Genomic DNA, 16,829 nt, shown 5'->3' on the forward strand with positions numbered 1-16,829 from the left:
CTAGTCGGGGCTTTTTCTGAAGTCAAAGGCCAATGAGAGGTACAATTTCAGCTGAAATCAAAACATGACATCAAACATAAAACAATTATACTGAGACTGCATCATCACCACTAAGATCCACTTTGAGAAGGTCCATCCAGAGATGAACTGGATTCTTCAAACATCAAAATACGGAGACTTTTTGTGTCTTTTTCTTTCTTATTGGTGTCTTAGTGGTCACTGCACATGCAGAACACCCCCTTCACCAAGTATTCAAGACTCATGGGTCTTGTTTTTTAAAAAATTAAATACATTTCCATACTATTCCAGCACCAAGTGCTTCTTTACACTGCACAAGTCATATGCATGTCTTGGTGAGTTAACCTCCAGTGGCAAAGAAAAGCACGTATGCAAGAAAAATCACAGATGATTCCCATACTGATTTGTTTGTTTGTTCTGAGACAAGGTCTCACTATGTAGTTTTGTCTGTTCACTAACTTATTATGTAGACCAGTCTGGCCTCCCACTCAGAGATCTACCTGCCTCTGCCTCCCAAGTGCTAGGATTAAAGGCATGTGCCACCAGGCCACCTTTTCCATGTTTTTAAATTGGGGGAGGAGGGAGAAAGAAAGAAAATACAAAAGGACCTCACTAGCTTTCATCTATTGAAATGTCATTTGATAGTACATGGAGGGGCTTAGCATCGCAGGTACTGAGGAGTCTTGAGTTCAGTTATCCACGGATTGGGTGAATACTTCCTCTCAGAATCAGAATCACAGGAACCTAAATATACATTTAATTTGGAGGATGAAAGGGTTGAAGAACTTGGTTTTGACTATCAATCCTGACACTGCCTCAGACTTTCAAATGCTAAATTGTTACAGTAATTAAGAATATAAAAACTCATACCATTCCCAACAGGAGACAATAATTCATGTCCCACCTGATAAGTAACAAAACATTGGGGATTAATTTGCCCCTTTATGCATATATTCAAGGAATTGTAAAATCATCCAAGAAACAGGACATGGAGAGGTGTTTCAAACATGCTGAAGGAAAATGATTAAGGGCAAAATTCCTTAAACATATGGCAGAGTATGGAAGCCCAGAGCTCTGCTAATCCTGTTAAAATCCATTGTGTATGAAGGCTGCTACAAAGCCACATCTATCTACAACCCTAACATACTTTTTCTTTTTAATAAATCATTGGTCACAATAATCACTCTTTCCTATAATATAATGGAACAGATTTGAAAAGCAAAACACTTCTTGAAAGCACATTCTTCGTATAAGTACAATTAAGTACAGAATATGACCTTAGCCCTTAAACAATTCAAATCCCGTCTATTCCAGGTCAGAATATCTTAGCTCTGTACAATGGTGACTACTCATGCTTACATTGAGGACTCAACATCTTGGAATCAGCTCTCAAGAAAACAAAAAAAGCTAGGCGGGAAAGGAGAGGGACACCAGCAAGCAGTTTCTGGTCCTTTGAGGTTGGGGTGAGCAGATGAAGCGTCCAGGCTGATAACTCTGGCTTCCTGTCTTTCTTGAGGACTGACTACACAACTGAAGAGGACATTTAAATGCCCTGGGAAATTTTCCAAATTGGGAACTGGAATGGCCACTGCCCTAGCTTTGGATTCTGGTCTGTCTTAACTGCAACCAGAATATGGGGGGTGTGGACAAGGACAGGGTCGAACTTGTGCTACACAGGACACACCTCTTCCATGTCTTCATCTCAGACTGGGATGAATTACGCATACATTTCTGGTAACTCCAGATATAAGAGCGACTTAGGCATTGTGTCCATTCTATAGTATATGAACCTGGGAACAAAGTGACTCACACCCCAAATCCAAGTCTGAAGGAAGCACGGGGGTGTACATTTCCACATGTGTCCCCAGCTGATGGAAACCATGGTAACTAGGCTGTAGGATGTAAGTTCTAGGGAGCTGTTTTCAACTTTAGTCCATTTCAATTTTACAAAAAGATTACCATGCGCATGCCTGGTGCCCATGGAGGTCAAAGAGTGTATTGGGTCTTCTGGGTCTAGAGTTCACGATGGTTGTAAGTCACCTTCTAGGTGCTTGGAACCTAAACTTGGGTCCTCTGCAAGAGCACTAAGTGCTCTTAAAAGCTGAGACATAACTCTAGCTCCTAAATATTTATTTATTTAAAGTAATTGCCCTAATTCCTTCCAGTACTCCAGGTACTGTATCCTCCGTTTTTTTGCCACTACATCCTCTGTTGTAACTTTGCAGTTTCTTTCTTTTCTTGCTGGGGCCGCCCTGATCTGTAGCTAATCGTTCAGTAATTGCAGCTGAGTCGGTCTGCTGTGCCTGCCCCGGGTTGTTTGTCATAAGATGTCTGGAGGAGAGATTTTCCAAAGCATGTAGTTCTTCCTTAGCTGTGGCTTTTGCCAAATCTTGTTTCAAAAGCAACCCAGGATCTGACAACTCTAAGACGGGCAAAACCCTGACAGGTACGCTCCTTTACCCGGCCGAGTCCTTCGGGACTAATCCTTCATTTCCAAGAGAAACTCTTCTGCGGTGGTCAGAGTCTTCCACAGAGCCACAATTCCTGTGTTTCTGCTGTGTCTTTGCTCTCAGACTTTGCTTTGGACCTGGTGATGCTGACTCATAGTTATACACAGGGCTCCTGCTTAGAAGCCCCGTCTTTAACCACTCCCCAGGATGAAGTTGCTGCTGGCTGCGAGTGTCTCCTGGCTGAGTCTGAGAAACATTTTCCAACTTTTGAACAGGAAGCTCCTGGTGGCTCTTGGCTGCTCTTATGTCATCTTGTGCTTGACCCACAGATTCTGACAGGAGAATGGCCGAGGCATCCCTCCTCCATGGTACCACAGTAATTACTGAGTCACTAGATCTTCCCACGAGGTCCCTGCCGGGCTGTGGTTTGCTTACATCAGTGCCTTTTGATTTAGTTCTTCTCACACAGTATTCTGGGAGCTCTGGATACAGTGAAGGTGTATTCCTCTCTTGAGGAAATAAGCTGTGATCTGAAAGCCATAACCTTTTAAGGACAAGGGACTGGATCTTGTGAATTCTGCACTTGATGGCTTGCGCTGCTTATAAATGCCCACGTACTCCTTAACTCTAGAATCAATGGTTTCTTTTAACAGCAAACAAACTCCCTCTTTCTTCTTTTCAGAAAACCAACTGGAGTCTCTGTTTGAACCTTGTGGCAATACATGAAGATCCACCAGGACTGCGAAGTTCCCACATTTTTTTTTTTCGTTCCATTTTTTATTAGGTATTTAGCTCATTTACATTTCCAATGCTATACCAAAAGTCCCCCATACCCATCCACCCCCACTCCCCTACCCGCCCACTCCCCCTTTTTGGCCCTGGCGTTCCCCTGTTCTGGGGCATATAAAGTTTGCGTGTCCAATGGGCCTCTCTTTCCAGTGATGGCCGACTAGGCCATCTTTTGATACATATGCAGCTAGAGTCAAGGGCTCCGGGGTACTGGTTAGTTCATAATGTTGTTCCACCTATAGGGTTGCAGATCCCTTTAGCTCCTTGGGTACTTTCTCTAGCTCCTCCATTGGGAGCCCTGTGATCCATCCATTAGCTGACTGTGAGCATCCACTTATGTGTTTGCTAGGCCCCGGCATAGTCTCACAAGAGACAGCTACATCTGGGTCCTTTCAATAAAATCTTGCTAGTGTATGCAATGGTGTCAGCGTTTGGATGCTGATTATGGGGTGGATCCCTGGATATGGCAGTCTCTACATGGTCCATCCTTTCATCTCAGCTCCAAACTTTGTCTCTGTAACTCCTTCCAAGGGTGTTTTGTTCCCACTTCTAAGGAGGGGCATAGTGTCCACACTTCAGTCTTCATTTTTCTTGAGTTTCATGTGTTTAGGAAATTATATCTTATATCTTGGGTATCCTAGGTTTTGGGCTAATATCCACTTATCAATGAGTACATATTGTGCGAGTTCCTTTGTGAATGTGTTACCTCACTCAGGATGATGCCCTCCAGGTCCATCCATTTGGCTAGGAATTTCATAAATTCATTGTTTTTAATAGCTGAGTAGTACTCCATTGTGTAAATATACCATATTTTCTGTATCCATTCCTCTGTTGAGGGGCATCTGGGTTCTTTCCAGCTTCTGGCTATTATAAATAAGGCTGCTATGAACATAGTGGAGCATGTGTCCTTCTTACCAGTTGGGGCATCTTCTGGATATATGCCCAGGAGAGGTATTGCTGGATCCTCCAGTAGTACTATGTCCAATTTTCTGAGGAACCGCCAGACGGATTTCCAGAGTGGTTGTACAAGCCTGCAATCCCACCAACAATGGAGGAGTGTTCCTCTTTCTCCACATCCTCTCCAGCATCTGCTGTCACCTGAATTTTTGATCTTAGCCATTCTGACTGGTGTGAGGTGGAATCTCAGGGTTGTTTTGATTTGCATTTCCCTGATGATTAAGGATGTTGAACATTTTTTCAGGTGCTTCTCTGCCATTCGGTATTCCTCAGGTGAGAATTCTTTGTTCAGTTCTGAGCCCCATTTTTTAATGGGGTTATTTGATTTTCTGAAGTCCACCTTCTTGAGTTCTTTATATATGTTGGATATTAGTCCCCTATCTGATTTAGGATAGGTAAAGATCCTTTCCCAATCTGTTGGTGGTCTCTTTGTCTTATTGATGGTGTCTTTTGCCTTGCAGAAACTTTGGAGTTTCATTAGGTCCCATTTGTCAATTCTCGATCTTACAGCACAAGCCATTGCTGTTCTGTTCAGGAATTTTTCCCCTGTGCCCATATCTTCAAGGCTTTTCCCCACTTTCTCCTCTATAAGTTTCAGTGTCTCTGGTTTTATGTGAAGTTCTTTGATCCATTTAGATTTGACCTTAGTACAAGGAGATAAGTATGGATCGATGCGCATTCTTCTACATGATAACAACCAGTTGTGCCAGCACCAATTGTTGAAAATGCTGTCTTTCTTCCACTGGATGGTTTTAGCTCCCTTGTCGAAGATCAAGTGACCATAGGTGTGTGGGTTCATTTCTGGGTCTTCAATTCTATTCCATTGGTCTACTTCTCTGTCTCTATACCAGTACCATGCAGTTTTTACCACAATTGCTCTGTAGTAAAGCTTTAGGTCAGGCATGGTGATTCCACCAGAGGTTCTTTCATCCTTGAGAAGACTTTTTGCTATCCTAGGTTTTTTGTTATTCCAGATGAATTTGCAAATTGCTCCTTCTAATTCGTTGAAGAATTGAGTTGGAATTTTGATGGGGATTGCATTGAATCTGTAGATTGCTTTTGGCAAGATAGCCATTTTTACAATGTTGATCCTGCCAATCCATGAGCATGGGAGATCTTTCCATCTTCTGAGATCTTCTTTAATTTCTTTCTTCAGAGACTTGAAGTTTTTATCATACAGATCTTTCACTTCCTTAGTTAGAGTCACGCCGAGATATTTTATATTATTTGTGACTATTGAGAAGGGTGTTGTTTCCCTAATTTCTTTCTCAGCCTGTTTATTCTTTGTGTAGAGAAAGGCCATTGACTTGTTTGAGTTAATTTTATATCCAGCTACTTCACCGAAGCTGTTTATCAGGTTTAGGAGTTCTCTGGTAGAATTTTTAGGGTCACTTATATATACTATCATATCATCTGCAAAAAGAGATATTTTGACTTCCTCCTTTCCAATTTGTATCCCCTTGATCTCCTTTTGTTGTCGAATTGCTCTGGCTAATACTTCAAGTACTATGTTGAAAAGGTAGGGAGAAAGTGGGCAGCCTTGTCTAGACCCTGATTTTAGTGGGATTGCTTCCAGCTTCTCTCCATTTACTTTGATGTTGGCTACTGGTTTGCTGTAGATTGCTTTTATCATGTTTAGGTATGGGCCTTGAATTCCTGATCTTTCCAGAACTTTTATCATGAATGGGTGTTGGATCTTGTCAAATGCTTTTTCTGCATCTAACGAGATGATCATGTGGTTTTTGTCTTTGAGTTTGTTTATATAGTGGATTACATTGATGGATTTTCGTATATTAAACCATCCCTGCATCCCTGGAATAAAACCTACTTGGTCAGGATGGATGATTGCTTTAATGTGTTCTTGGATTCGGTTAGCGAGAATTTTATTGAGGATTTTTGCATCGATATTCATAAGAGAAATTGGTCTGAAGTTCTCTATCTTTGTTGGATCTTTCTGTGGTTTAGGTATCAGAGTAATAGTGGCTTCATAAAATGAGTTGGGTAGAGTACCTTCTACTTCTATCTTGTGAAAAAGTTTGTGCAGAACTGGAATTAGATCTTCTTTGAAGGTCTGATAGAACTCTGCACTAAACCCATCTGGTCCTGGGCTTTTTTTGGCTGGGAGACTATTGATAACTGCTTCTATTTCTTTAGGGGATATGGGACTGTTTAGAAGGTCAACTTGATCCTGATTCAACTTTGGTACCTGGTATCTGTCCAGAAATTTGTCCATTTCGTCCAGGTTTTCCAGTTTTGTTGAGTATAGCCTTTTGTAGAAGGATCTGATGGTGTTTTGGATTTCTTCAGGATCAGTTGTTATGTCTCCCTTTTCAGTTCTGATTTTGTTAATTAGGATTTTGTCTCTGTGCCCTCTAGTGAGTCTAGCTAAGGGTTTATCTATCTTGTTGATTTTCTCAAAGAACCAACTCCTCGTTTGGTTAATTATTTGAATAGTTCTTCTTGTTTCCACTTGGTTGATTTCACCCCTGAGTTTGATTATTTCCTGCCGTCTACTCCTCTTGGGTGAATTTGCTTCCTTTTTTTCTAGAGCTTTTAGATGTGTTGTCAAGCTGCTAGTATGTGCTCTCTCCCATTTCTTCTTGGAGGCACTCAGAGCTATGAGTTTCCCTCTTAGAAATGCTTTCATTGTGTCCCAAAGGTTTGGGTACATTGTGGCTTCGTTTTCATTAAACTCTAAAAAGTCTTTAATTTCTTTCTTTATTCCTTCCTTGACCAAGGTATCATTGAGAAGAGTGTTGTTCAGTTTCCACGTGAGTGTTGGCTTTCTGTTATTTTTTTTGTTATTGAAGATCAGCCTTAGTGCATGGTGATCTGATAGGATACATGGGACAATTTCAATATTTTTGAATCTGTTGAGGCCTGTTTTGTGACCTATTATGTAGTCAATTTTGGAGAAGGTACCATGAGGTGCTGAGAAGAAGGTATATCCTTTTGTTTTAGGATAAAATGTTCTGTAGATATCTGTCAGATCCATTTGTTTCATCACTTCTGTTAGTTTCAGTGTGTCCCTGTTTAGTTTCTGTTTCCATGATCTGTCCATTGGTGAAAGTGGTGTGTTGAAGTCTCCCACTATTATTGTGTGAGGTGCAATGTGTGCTTTGAGCTTTACTAAAGTTTCTTTAATGAATGTGGCTGCCCTTGTATTTGGAGCATAGATATTCAGAATTGAGAGTTCCTCTTGGAGGATTTTGCCTTTGATGAGAACGAAGTGCCCCTCCTTGTCTTTTTTGATGACTTTGGGTTGGAAGTCAATCTTATCAGATATTAGGATGGCTATTCCAGCTTGTTTCTTCATACCATTTGTTTGGAAAATTGTTTTCCAGCCTTTTATTCTGAGGTAGTGTCTATCTTTTTCTCTGAGATGTGTCTCCTGTAAACAGCAAAATGTTGGGTCTTGTTTGTGTAGCCAGTTTGTTAGTCTATGTCTTTTTATTGGGGAGTTGAGACCATTGATGTTAAGAGATATTAAGGAAAAGTAATTGTTGCTTCCTGTTATTTTTGTTGTTAAAGTTGGCATTCTGTTCTTGTGGCTGTCTTCTTTTAGGTTTGTTGAGGGATTACCTTCTTGTTTTTTCTAGGGCATTGTTCCCGTTCTTGTATTGGTTTTTTTCTGTTATTAACCTTTGAAGGGCTGGATTCGTGGAGAGATAATGTGTGAATTTGGTTTTGTCGTGGAATACTTTGGTTTCTCCATCTATGGTAATTGAGAGTTTGGCTGGGTATAGTAGCCTGGGCTGGAATTTGTGTTCTCTTAGTGTCTGTATAACATCTGTCCAGGCTCTTCTGGCTTTCATAGTCTCTGGTGAAAAATCTGGTGTAATTCTGATAGGCTTGCCTTTGTATGTTACTTGACCTTTTTCCCTTACTGCTTTTAGTATTCTATCTTTATTTAGTGCATTTGTTGTTCTGATTATTATGTGTCGGGAAGAATTTCTTTTCTGGTCCAGTCTATTTGGAGTTCTGTAGGCTTCTTGTATGTTCATAGGTATCTCTTTCTTTATATTTGGGAAGTTTTCTTCCATAATTTTGTTGAAGATATTTGCTGGTCCTTTGAGTTGAAAATCTTCATTCTCATCCACTCCTATTATCCGTAGGTTTGGTCTTCTCATTGTGTCCTGGATTTCCTGGATATTTTGAGTTAGGATCTTTTTGCATTTTCCATTTTCTTTGATTGTTGTGCCGATGTTCTCTATGGAATCTTCTGCACCTGAGATTCTCTCTTCCATCTCTTGTATTCTGTTGCTGATGCTCAAATCTATGGTTCCAGATTTCTTTCCTAGGGTTTCTATCTCCAGTGTTGCCTCACTTTGAGTTTTCTTTATTGTGTCTACTTCCCTTTTTAGGTCTAGTATGGTTTTGTTCATTTCCATCACCTGTTTGTATGTTTTTTCCTCTTTTTCTGTAAGGACTTCTACCTGTTTGATTGTGTTTTCCTGTTTTTCTTTAAGGACTTGTAACTCTTTAGCAGTGTTCTCCTGTATTTCTTTAAGTGATTTATTAAAGTCCTTCTTGATGTCCTCTACCATCATCATGAGATATGCTTTTAAATCTAGGTCTAGGTTTTCGGGTGTGTTGGGGTGCCCTGGACTGGGCAAAGTGGGAGTGCTGGGTTCTGATGATGGTGAGTGGTCTTGGTTCCTGTTAGTAGGATTCCTACGTTTACCTTTCGCCATCTGGTAATCTCTGGAGTTAGTAGTTATAGTTGACTCTGTTTAGAGATTGTTCTTCTGGTGATTCTGTTACCGTCTCTCAGCAGACCTGGGAGACAGATTCTCTTCTCTGAGTTTCAGTGCTCAGAGCACTCTCTGCTGGCAAGCTCTCTTACAGGGAAGGTGCGCAGATATCTTGTTTTTGGACCTCCTCCTGGTCAAAGAAGAAGGCCCAAAGGCTCTCTCAGAAGCTGTGTTGCTTTGGCAGTTCCCAGAAGCTGTCAGCTTCTGTGGTGCAGACTCTCACCTGTGCAGACTAAATTCCTAAGTTCCCGGGAGTCCTGGAACCAAGATGGCGACCGCTGCTCCTGAGGCTGAGGCCGCCTCCCGAGCCAGGCGGACACCTGTCCTCTGGTCCGGATGGTGGCCGACTGTCTGCAGCCTGCAAAGGGTACTGCCTCAGCGGCTCTGTGCTTCAGCCTGTCCCAGAAGCTGTCCGGTTCTCTGGCGCACCCTCTAACCTGTTCAGACTAATTTCCTAGGTCCCGCGGAGTCCCGGAACCCAGATGGCGACCGCTGCTGCTGAGGCTGAGGCCGCCTCCCAAGACAGGCAGACACCTGTCCTCTGGTCCGGACGGTGGCCGGCTGTCTGCCGCCCGCCAAGGGTGCTGCCTCAGCGGCTCTGTGCTTCTGCCCGTCCCAGAAGCTGTCCGGTTCTCTGGTGCACCCTCTAACCTGTTCAGACTAATTTCCTAGGTCCCGCGGAGTCCTGGAACCCAGATGGCGTCCGCTGCTGCTGAGGCTGAGGCCGCCTCCCAAGCCAGGCAGACACCTGTCCTCTGGTCCGGACGGTGGCCGGCTGTCTGCGGCCCGCCAAGGGTGCTGCCTCAGCGGCTCTGTGCTTCTGCCCGTCCCAGAAACTGTCCAGTTCTCTGGCGCACCCTCTAACCTTTTCAGACTAATTTCCTAAGTTCTGCTGAGTCCTGGAACCAAGATGGCGACCGCTGCTGCTGAGGCTGAGGCCGCCTCCCAAGCCAGGCGGACACCTGTCCTCTGGTCCGGGCGGTGGCCGGCTGTCTGCGGCCCGCCAAGGGTGCTGCCTCAGCGGCTCTGTGCTTCTGCCCGTCCCAGAAGCTGTCTGGTTTTCTGGCGCACCCTCTAACCTGTTCAGACTAATTTCCTAAGTTCTGCTGAGTCCCGGAACCAAGATGGCGACCGCTGCTGCTCAAGTTCCCACATTTAACGGCAAATTTCTTAGATGCCATGGTTTACTGATTCCTAAGTGAGGTACAAAACCGGATCCGGCACTGAATTGGAGACTCCCGACTTCTGCCAACCCTGGGCGGAAGTTTCCTGTATGGCGACAAGCTCTGTCTGCGCATGTTCCGAGTTAGTGAAGTTTTTTTTCCCCCAATCTGTAGGTGGCCGATTTTTCCTGCTGACCGTGTCTTTTGCCTTACAGAAGCTTTTCAGTTTCATGTGGTCCCATTTATCTATTGTTGATATTAGAGCCTGAGCCATTGAGTTTGAGTCTCTTTCCCACCTTCTTTTTTATTAGATTCAGTGTATCTAGTTTTTTGTTGAGGTCCTTGATCCACTTGGACTTGAGGTGTATGCAAAATGATAAATATTTTCATTAATCTACATGCAGACTGCCAGTGAGACCAGCACCATTTATTGAAGATGCTCTCTTTCTTCCACTGTATGTTTTTGGCTTTGCCAAAGATCAAGTGTCCATACGTGTGAGGGTTTACTTCTGGTTCTTCAATTCTATTCCATTAATCAACCTGTCTGTGTACCAATACCATGTGGTATTTGTCACTATTGCTTTGTAGTACAGCTTGAAGTCAGGGATGATGATTCCCCTAGAAGATCTTTTATTGTTGAGAATTATTTTGGCTATCCTGGATTTTTTTTTCCCATATGACATTTAGAATTGCTCTTTCCATGTCTGAGAAGAATTGTGTTAAAATGTTGATGGGAATTGTATTGAATCTGTAGGGTGCTTTTGATAAGATGGACATTTTTACTATGTCAGTCCTACAAATCCATGAGCATGGGAGAGCTTTCCATCTTCTGAGGTCTTCTTTGATTTCTTTCTTCAGTGACTTGAAGTTCTTGTTTTACAGATCTTTTATTTGCTTGGTAAGAGCTATACCAAGATATTTTATACTATTTTGTGGCTATTGTGAAGGGTGTTGTTTCCCTAATTTCTTTCTCAGCCTGTTTTTCATTTGTATAAAATAAACCTACTAATTTGTTTGAGTTAATTTTATATTTTGCCACTTTGCTGAAGTTGTTTATCAGCTGTAAGTAGTTCTCTGGTAGAATTTTTGGGGTTGCTTAGGTATACTATTATATCACCTGCAAATAGTGATTCTTTGACGTCTTCCTTTCCAATTTCTATCCCCTTGATTATCTTTTGTTGTCTTTAATTGCTCTATCTAGAACTTCAAGTACTATATTGAATAGATAGGGAGAGAGTGGGAAGCCTTGACTTGTTTCTGATTTTAGTGGGATTGCTTCTAGTTTCTTTCCATTTAATTTGATGTTGGCTTTTGGTTTGCTATATATTGCTTCTATTATGTTTAGTTATGTGCCATGAATTCCTGATATTTCCAGGATTTTTAACATGAAGGAGTATTGTATTTTTGAAGGCCTTTTTAAAGAAGCATTTTATGAAATGATCATGTGGTTCTCCCCTGCCCCCCAAGTTTGTTTATATAGCGTATTACATTAATGGATGAACCATCTCTATATCCCTGGGATGAAGCATACTTGATCTTCGTGAGTGGTGGTTTTGATGTCTTCTTAGATTTAGTTTATGAGAATTTTATTGGCTATTTTTGCATCAATAATCCTCTCCCTCCCCCTCCCCCTACCCCTCCCCCTCCCCCTCCCCCTCCCCTCCCCTTCCCCTTCCCCTTCCCCTTCCCCTTCCCCTTCCTCTTCCTCTTCCTCTTCCTCTTCCTCTTCCTCTTCTTCTTCTCTTTCTCTCCCTCTCTTCCTCCCCCCTCCCCCTCCTCTTCTTCCTCCTCTTCCTCCTCCTTCTTCCTTCTTCTTTTTTCTTTTTGAATAATATCCACTTATTAGTGAGTAAATACCATGCATGTCCTTTTGGATCTGAGTTACCGCACACAGGATGATATTTTCAAGTTCCATCCATTTGTCTGCAAAACTCAGGATGTCCTCGTTCTTAATAGCTGAGTAGTATTCCATTGTGCAAATGAACCACATTTTCTGTATCCATTCTTCCATAATGGGACATGTGGCTTTTTTCCAGCTTCTGGCTATTACAAATAAGGCCACTATGAACATAGTAGAAACATGAGCCCCTATGGCATGGTGGGGCATCTTTTGGGTATATTCCCAAGAGTGGTATAGCTGAATCTTTAGGTAGCTCTATTTCGAATTTTCTGAGGCGCCTCCAGATTGATTTCCAGAGTAGTTGTACCAGTTTGTAATACCACCAGCAATGGAGGAGTGTTCCTCTTTCTCCACATCCTCTTCAACATGTGTTGTCACCTGAGGTTTTCATCTTAGCCATTCTGATTGGTTTAAGGTGGAATCTCAGGGTAATTTTGATTTGCATTTCTCTGATCACTAAGGACTTTGAACATTTCTTTAGGTGCTTTTCAACCATTTGAGATTCTTTTGTTCTGAATTCTCTGTTTAGATCTATACCTCATAGAACGAATTAGCTAGTGTCCCTTCTCTTTCTATTTTAGGGAATAGTTTGAAGAAAATTGGTATTAGATCTTCTTTGAAGATCTGGTAGAATTCTGCACTAAATCCATCTGGCCCTGGACTTTTTTTGATTGGGAGGTTTTAATGACTTTCATTTTCTTGTGAGATTTGGGCCTGTTTAGATAGTTTACCTTCTCTTGATTTGACTTTGGTACGTGGTATCTCTCTAGAAAACCATCCATTTCATCGATATTTTCCAGATTTGTTGAGTATAGTCTTTTATAGTAGGATCTGATAATTTTTTGAATTTCCTCCATTTCTGTGGTTATGTCTCCCTTATCATTTCTGAGTTTGTTCATTTGGATACTGTCTCTGGGCCCTTTAGTTAGTTTGGCTAGGGATTTATCTATTTTGTTGATTCTCTCAAAGAACTAGCTTTTGGTTTTGATGATTCTTTGTATTGTACTCTTTGTTTTCTATTTGGTTGATTTCAGCCCCGAATTTGACTATTTTCTGCTGTCTACTCCTCTTTGGTGAGTTTGCTTCTTTTTGTTCTAGAGCTCTCAGGTGTACTGTTAAGTTGTTAGTGTAAGATCATTCCAGTTTTTTTTTTTTTGTTTGTTTGTTTAAAAAAAAAAAACCAGGGCACTTAGTGCTATGAATTTTCCTCTTAGCACTGCTTTCATTGATTTCTATAAGTTTGAGTATGATGTGTCAGCATTTTCATTAAATTTCAGGAAGTCTTTAATTTCTTTCTTTATTTCTTCTCTGACTACCTTATCATTGAGTAGAGAGTTTTTCAGGTTCCGTGTGTATGTGGGATTTTGTTATTTTTGCTGTTATTGAAGACTAGCCTTAGGCCATGGTGGTCTGATAGGATGCATAGGATTATTTCAATCTTCTTCTATTGGTTGAGGGTTGTTTTGTGAGCAATTATATGGTCAATTTTGGAGAAGGTACCATGAGGTTCTGAGAAGAAGGTGCATTCTTTTGTTTTAGGGTGAAATATCCTGTAGATATCTATTAATTTAATTTGGTTCATAACCTCTATTAGTTTCACTGTGTCTCTGTTTAGTTTCTGTTTCAATAATCTGTCCATTGGTAAGAGTGGGGTGTTGAAGTCTCCCATTATGACTGTGTGAGGTTCAATGTGTGTTTTGAGCTTTAGTAATGTTTATTTTATGAATATAATTGCCCTTGCATTTGGGGCATAGATATTCAGAATTGAGATTTTCTCTTGGTGGATTTTCCTTTTGATGAATACGAAATGTCCTTCCTCATCATGCTTGATAACTTTTGGTTGAAAGTCTATTTTATTGGGTATTAGGATGGCAATTCCAGCTTGTTTCCTGGACCCATTTGGTTGGAAGACCCTTTTCCATCCTTTTACACTGAGATAGTGGCTGTATTTGTTATTGAGGTGTGTTTCTTGTTGCAGCAAAATGCTGGATCTTGTTTATTTTTCTAGCCTGTTAGCTTATGTCTTTTTATAGGTGAGTTGAGTCCATTAATATTGAGAGATATTAAAGATAGATGACTGTTGGCTCCTGATATTTTTGTTTTTGTAGATGGCTTTGTGTGCTTGTGGTTTTCTCCTTTTGGCTTTGTTGTGTGATGCTTAATAACTTGTCTTTTCTTTGATGTAGGTACCTTCCTTGTGTAGGAATTTTTATTCTAGGGTCCTCTGTAGGGCTGAGTTTGTAGATATGGTTTCAATTTGGTTTTGTCCTGGAGTATTTTGTTTTCTCCATCTATGTTGATTGAGAGTTTTGCTGAGTATAGTAGCCTAGACTGGCATTTGTATTCTTTTAGAGTCTGTATGACCTCTGACAAGGCTCTTCTGGCTTTCATAGTCCCTGTTGAGAAGTCTGGTGTAATTTTGATAGGTCTACCTTTGCATGTTACTTGGCCATTTTCCCTTGCAGCTTTAAATATTCTTTCTTTGTTCTGTGTGTTTATTGTTTCATTATGTGATGAGAGGATTTTCTTTCTTGGTCTCATTTATTTTGTGTTCTGTAGGCTTCTTGTGCCTTTATGGCCATCTTCTTTAGGTTGGGGAAGTTTTCTTCTCTGATTTTGTCGAAGACATTTTCGGATCCTTTGAGCCTGGAATCTTTAGTCTCCTCTATTCTGAGTATTCTTAGATTTGGTCTGTTTATTGTGTCCTGAATTTCCTGTATGCTTTAGGTTAGGAGTTTTTTACAATTTGAATTTTCTTTGACAGTTGTATCAGTTTCTCCTATGGTATCTTCTACACATGAGATTCTCTTTTAAGCTCTTGTATTCTGTTGGTGATTCTTACATCTGTAATTCCTCACCTCTTTCCTAGGTTTTCCATTTCCAGGTTTGCCTCCTTTTGTGTTTTCATTATTTTTTCTAATTCTACTCTTAGGTCTTGGACTGGTTTATTCAATTCCTTCACCTTTTTTGATTGTATTTTCCTGTATTTCTTTAAGGAATTTATTTGTTTCCTCTTTAAGGGCGTCTACTTGTTTACCTGTGTTTTCCTGTATTTCTCTCAGTGAGTTATTTATATCCTCCTTAAAGGACTCTATTATTTTCATGAGATAGGATTTTAGGTCAGCTTCCTGATTTTCTGGTGTGTTGGTGTATTCAGGGCTTGCTGCGTTGGGAGACCTGGTTTCTGATGATGCCCACGTTCTTCTGTTGCTTATGGTCTTGTGCTTGTCTCTCACTATCTGGTTGTCTCTAGTGTTCATTGCTCTTGGTTTCTCTGTCTGGACCCTATCTCTTTTGTTCCTCTGTTATATCAGGTCTCCTGGTAAGCTTGTGGCCCTGGCTGTAGCAGACTACCTGTGGGGGCTCTCAACTATGGGCTCATCAGAGGGATAGAAAAGCTGTTGATCTGTTGCTCTGGTTGCAACAGATCTCCTGGGAGGCCTTCAGACTGTTCGGTCTTCAGAGGAGCACTCAAGCTGTTGTCCTGTGTGAAGATGTTCTCCAGCGGCCCTATGGACTGTGGTTTCTGTTTCCCTGTGTGCAGAAGAACTCCCAGGATGCTTTCAGTCTGTCAGGTCAGTTGCCCTGCATGCCACTCTGAGTGCAGAGGGTCCTCTAGAATGGTCAGGATATAGTGTTTCCAAGGGAGCATACCAGCTAGGAGTCTGCCCCTGTAGAAAGGACTGGGCAGAAGGGACAGAATGGGAGTGGTATTCTATTTGGGGGTGGGGGGAGTTTGGGAGAGTGATGGGTCCCAAGTCCACTGGGCTCCCAGTGGGCAGCTCTGGGACTTCGAGGGAGGGGGTTCTTGCCAACTGCTCTGAGTGAAGTGGATCCTCTAGGATGGGTGGGGATATGGTATCTTCACCAGAACAGACCAGCTGAGAATCTGCCCCAGCAGAAAGAACCAGGTAGAAGGGGTCTGTTTTTATCTTTTTCGTCTTATTTCCTACTATAATTTGGATGTTTCACAGGTATTAGATATGTGTTGAGTTTACATTTTGACTAGTTCATTGCATTCCTCTTATTCTCTTGTCCCCTTTCTTGTGAAAAAACTATTTTTGTTTGTTTGTTTGTTTGTTTGATTTACCCTCATTTGTTTATTTTTGCTTTAAATGTGTATCTTTCTTGGGTCATAGCCATAAAAACTCTTTTCAAGTAGTGTTTCAGAGATTTTTGTACCATGTTTTTTTCCATTTTTTATAGTCTGTTTTTTTTCACATTGACATCTACAATCCATTATTTGTTCGTTTTCTGTATAATATGAGATAAGAGGCTGAAACAGAAACTGAGTATTTCATTCTGTGAGTGCCTGGGTCAAAGGCTACATTGAATTGCTGGATCATAATATGTATATAATACAATAAGGATATTAAGTAAAAAGGCAATTAGATTCTAGTGCTAAACTTGAGGTAGGTGGGGGTTATTCTGTGTCTACTTATGAAACCTTTGTACATTCAAAAAGGCCAGTCTTTACACGGACCATTCTAAAGCTGGAAACTTGAAACCACTAAAGTCAGGGCCCTAAAATCAACCCCTAACCACTTGTGAGAAAAACTATCTTTCTTTGGCTAAGTAAATGGTGAAGGGCATGTTTTGGTAAAGGTTTTGTTCATCCTGGGTTTTCTCAGGGCCTTTATAGCTCCTCTGTACTTCAGTATACATAGTGATCCTCGACTTCTAATTTGTGCATCAAGAAGAGTCATATAGTATTACTCACAAGGACACACACTGTCTTCCAGAACACTGTTCTCATTTCCTGACTTACAGAAGATAATCTGGATATAGCACATGGGAA

The 16,829-nt window shown here is 41.3% G+C and overlaps 1 pseudogene; it reads right to left on the bottom strand.

Annotated features, from left to right (window-relative positions):
- On the bottom strand, positions 1 to 10,212 carry Gm15366 (annotated as a pseudogene).
- Between the last annotated feature and the right edge of the window lie 6,617 nt (positions 10,213 to 16,829).

Source organism: Mus musculus, chromosome 8 (assembly GCF_000001635.26).
Source record: "Mus musculus strain C57BL/6J chromosome 8, GRCm38.p6 C57BL/6J".
In the NCBI taxonomy this organism is placed as follows: Eukaryota; Metazoa; Chordata; class Mammalia; order Rodentia; family Muridae; genus Mus; species Mus musculus.